The sequence below is a fragment of the Papio anubis genome, chromosome X (genome assembly GCF_008728515.1).
Source record: "Papio anubis isolate 15944 chromosome X, Panubis1.0, whole genome shotgun sequence".
Taxonomy (NCBI): domain Eukaryota; kingdom Metazoa; phylum Chordata; class Mammalia; order Primates; family Cercopithecidae; genus Papio; species Papio anubis.
Window position 1 is genome coordinate 369775 of NC_044996.1, and position 5311 is coordinate 375085.

The window sequence follows — 5311 nt, forward strand, 5'->3', positions numbered from 1 at the left end:
GTTAAGTCTTCTTGTTGACTCTTTACCATTTGTAATGTCCTTCTTTGCCTTTTTTCGTCATTGTTGGTTCAATGTCTATTTTGTCTGAAATTAAAATAGTATCCCTGCTTTTTTTTTGTTCTTTGTTTGCTTTGTAGGTTTTTCTTCATCCATTTACTTTGAGCCTATGGGTGTCATTGTATGTGAGATGGGACTCTTGAAGACAGCATACCACTGGGTCTTGCTTCTTTATCCAACTCGCCACTTGGATACCTTTTAATTTTGGCATTTAGCCATTTACACTTAAGATTAATATTGATATGTGCAGATTTGATCCTGGCATCATGTTGTTAGCTAGTTATTATGTACACTTGATCGTGTGGTTGCTTTATAGTGTCAGTGGTCTATGTATTTAAGTGTTTTTTTGTGGTGGCCGGTAATGGTCTTTTGTTTCCATATTTAGCACTCCCTTTAAGGACCTCTTGTAAGGCAGGTCTGATGGTAATGACTTCCCTTAGCATTTGCTTGTCTAAAAAAAGATCTTATTTCTCCTTTACTTATGAAGCTTAGTTTGGCTGGATATGAAATTCTTGGTTGTAGTTTCTTTTCTTTAAGAATGCTGAATCTAGGCCCCCAATCTCTCTTGACTTGCAAGATTTTTGCTGAAAGGTCTGCTGTTAGCCTGATGGAGCATCTGATGACTATGTGTCTTGGGGATGGTCCTCTTGTATAGTTATTGCAGTGGTTCTCTGAATTTCCTAAATTTGAATGTTGGCCTTTCTAGTGAGGTTTGGGAAATTTTCTTGGACAGTAGTATGTTTTTCAGCTCTATCATATGAGTTTGGTTCTTTCTTAAAATGACCATTTCATCTTTCAGCTCCTGTATTGTGTTTCTGTAATCCTTAAATTCCTTGGATTCAGTTTCCACTTTCTCATGGATCTCAAATGATCTTAATTCCTATCCACATTCTGAATTCTGTATCTGCCATTTTAGCCATTTCAGCCTGGTTAAGAATCCTTGCTGGGGAACTAGTGTTGTTTGGAGGAAAAAATTGACACTCTGGCTTTGTGAGTTGTCAGCGTTCTTGTGCTGGTTCTTTCTCCTCTGTGTGGGCTAATGTTTCTTTAATTGTGGTGTAATTTGAGTATAGTTAGTTGATCTCATTTCCGGACATTATCAGAGTGCTGGTGCTTTGTGCGGGTCTTTATTTGTAGCTGAATTCTCGTCCTTGGTTTCACAGAGGGATATATTAACTAAGTATTTTTGGTGTCAAAATTTGGGCTGTGATCCAGTAGATGGTGCTTAAGTATAATGGCCATTAGGCTCTTGCTCAGCCATGTGACTCCTCTATTTCCTTGTGTTTGCAGCCATACTCCCTCTTAGTGCTCTGAGGGTGTGGGCTCCTCTCCCACTTGAATGCTGGCTGCAGAGCTTGGCTTGACACTCTTGGGCTTCACATGCAGCCTTTGGGTGAACTCAGACTTTGTGTTCCCTCCCCAGCTTGGGAGAAGCAGGGGCAGGGACCTTGGCAGTGGCAATTGCAGAGGGCCTTTCACTTGTCTTTTGGGTCTCCACTCCAGAGAAATGCAGAGATACTATCATTTGGAGCATTCATCCTGGGGTGGAGTGGCTGCATTGTGGGCCTGAGCCAGGGGGCCCTGCCTGGTGATGAATGGGGAGAGGGAGAAGGGAGCTCACAGGGAAGACAGACCAGCCTCTTCTCCTTTGGTTGGCTGTGGCATGATGGAGGTATGAGTACAACATTCAGGGTGTTTGTTCCTTCCCCAATCCAAGGGCAGCAAGGGCAGTACCACTGCAGTAGCAGTCTCAAAGGGCATTTCATTTGCCTCTGGGAGCTCTACCCCAGAGCAACACAAAACCACTGACAATGGGAATGTTCAGCCAGCAGGTAGGGCAGTTGTTCTGTGGGCCCAAGCCAGGGGCCCTGCTTGGTGAAGACCAGGGGGTTGGAGGCTCACAGAGATGAGAGACTTGGCTCTATTCTGTATGGCAACTGTGGCATGTTAGAGGTGCAAGTAAATCCCTCAGGCTCTTTATTCCTTCCCCAGTCTGAGGGCAGCAAGGACAGAGCTGCTACAATGGCAGTGGCAGAGGGGCTGTCAGTTCTTTATTTTTGATAAAATCCAAGTTATCTTTTTTCTTTTGTCAATTGTGTTTTTTGGTGTTGTATCTAATAATTCTTTGCCTAACCCAATATCATGAAGGTTTTCCTGTATTTCTAAAAGTTTTATAGTTTTACCTCTTTCATTTATGTCTTTGATTAATTCTGAGTTATTTTGTATATGGTGTAAGGTGAAGGTCTTCATTAATCTTTTGCATATGGATATCCAGTTGTACTATCATCATTTGTTGAAAAACTAACCTTTTCCTATTGAATTGCCTTGGAACCTTTTTTGAAAACCAATCGACCATAAATATAAGGGTTTATAGCTGAACTCTCAATTGTGTTCCGTTAGTTTATATTTCTATTTTTATGCCAGTCCCTACTGTCTTGACTATTGTGGCATGGTAATATGTATTTAAATTGAGAATGGTGAATCCTCAAATTCTGTTCCTCTTTTTCAACATTGTTTTGGATATTCTGGTTTCTTTCCATTTCCATATAAATATGAGGATCATCTTGTCAATTTCTTTCTTCCTTCCTTCCTTCCTTCCTTCCTTCCTTGCTTCCCTCCCTCCCTCCTTCCTTCCTTCCTTCCTTCCTTCCTTCCTTCCTTCCTTCCTTCCTTCCTAGACAGGGTCTTGCTCTGTTGCTCAGGCTGGAGTGCAATGACACAATTGTAGCTCATTGCAGCCTCAACCTCCCAGGTTCAAATGATCCTCCCACCTCAGTCTCCTGAGTACCTGGGACTACAGGTGTGCACCACTATGCCTCGCTATTTTAACAATATTTTTGTAGAGATATGGTCTCCCTATTTTGCCCAGGCTGGTCTCAAACTCCTGGGCTTAAGCCATCCTCCTGCCTTGGCCTCCCAAAACACTGGGATTATAGGCATGAACCATCATGCCCAGCCTCTGCTTTGATTTTGGTAGAGATTGCACTGAATCTATACATCAATTTGGGGTGAACTGCCAACTAACAGTATTGGATTTTTCAATCCATGAACTTGAAATACCTCTCAATTTATTCAGATCTTCTTTAATTTTCCTCAACAATGTTTTGTAGTTTTCAGTGTAAAAATCTTTCACTTTTTTTGTTAAATTTATTCCCAAATATTTTAATTTTTGGTACTGTTGTGAATTATTTTTATAATATCACTTTATGATTTTTTGCAAGTGTATAGAAATACAAATTGCCTTTGTACATATTGATTTGGTATCCTGTGACTTTGAGTAGAATTATTAGTTTTAATATTGTGTATGTACGTGTCCATGTGTACGTGTGCATGTGAGTGTGTGGGTATATTCCTTAGGGTTTTCTCATTCAGGATTATGTCAAGGACAGTTTTGCTTTTTTTCCCCAGCCTGAATACCTTTTACTTCTTTTCCTTGCCTAATTCCCCTGGCTAGCATCTCCAGTATAGTGTTGAATAGGAATGACAGGAGTGAACATCTTTGTTTTTTTTCTGGTCTTAGGGGAAATATTCAGTCCTTCATCGCTAAATGTGATGTTAGCTGTGCATATTTTGTAGATGTTCTTTATCAGGTTGAGGAAGTTTTACTAATTGGTTGAGTTTTTATGTTTGATCATGAATGAGTGTTAGATTTTGTCAGATGGTTTATCTGCATCTATAGAAATGATCATGTGGTTTTTGTTCTTTATTCTACACGATACATTATTAACTAATGTAACATAGGGTATTACTTTAATTTGGGGGTGTTAAACGAAACTTGCCTTCCTGGAATAAATCTCTTTTTGTCATGATATACAATCCTTTTTGAAATACTGGTGAATTTGATTTGCTAACATCTTGTTAAGGAATTTTGCATTTGTATTCATAAGGGAAGTTGAATTGTAGGCTTCTTTTCTTATAATGTATTTGTTTTGTTTGATGTCAGAGACTAGCTTCATAGAATTAGTTGGGGAGAGTTTTGTTGTCACATGTGTGTATGTTTATAATTATATATCTTCCTGATGAATAGACCCTTTCATCACTATAAAATGTCCATCTTTTTCTGTAGCATTTTTTTCTTAAAGTCTGTTTTGTCTGATATTAGATACCAGTCTAACCACTCCAGCTCTTTTATGGTTGCCCTTTGTTTTATATGATTTTTTCATTCTTTTATTCTTTTAACCTATTTATGTCTTCACATTTAAAGTGTGTGTGTCTTTCCATTATTGTAGTTGGCATATCCTTGGAGTGTGTTTTTCATCCCGTCTCACAATGTTTATGTTTTGATTGGACTGTTTAACCCATTTATACTTACAGATGTACATCTGGCTTTATTCATTTATTTCATTGTTTCTTGACTTCTTCATTCCTCTGTTTCTCCTTTATTACCTTCTTTTATGTTATATAGCTAATTTCTTGTGTACCATTTAAATCCTTTTTTGATGTTTTTACTGTAATTTCTAGAGCTTTTTTATTGAATGCTCTGGGGATTACAATATGTATGTCAACTTGAAATAACCTACTTTAGATTAATAATAATTTAATTCAGCAACACAGGGAAGTTTTCTCCACCTATTCTTTGTGCTATTAATACAGTATATTTTACATCTTAATATGTTATAAGCCCAACAACACAGTTTTAAAAATATTGTTTTATGTAGTTTTCCTTTAAAAGAAAGTAAGAAAAGTATGTATTTTCTCTTTTATGTTTACTTATATAATTACCTTTACTAATCCTCTTTATTTCCTCCTATAGATTCAAGTTACCATCTGGTGTCATTTCCTTTTAGCTGAAGAACTTACTTTAGTATTTTTTGTAGGGTAGGTCTGTTAGCAATGAATTCTCTGTCTTTGTGTATTGTGGAATTTCTTTATTTCACATTCATTTTTGAAGGATAATTTTGCTGGATATAGAATTCTTAGTTGAAAATTTGGGGTTTTTTTCTTTTAGCATTTTGCTATTCCACTGCCTTCTGGCCTCCCCCACAGGGTGTGGCCTCTGATGCTTTTACTCAGGTTTTGATTGTTGTTGTTATTATGCTAGCTTCCAGGGGGTAACTGCTGGGCCATATTTTAGTGGTCATCCAATGATTGTTCATATGTTATGCTTAAACACATTCTGCCAATGAGGAGGGTTCCACAGTTTGCTAAAAGTATCTATGTGTGGGCTGGGGCATGCATTCCAGATTTACACAGTTTAGAAATTACCTTCGCTATTACTTCCTGCTGTATAACACCTCACATTTAGGCAAAGTCT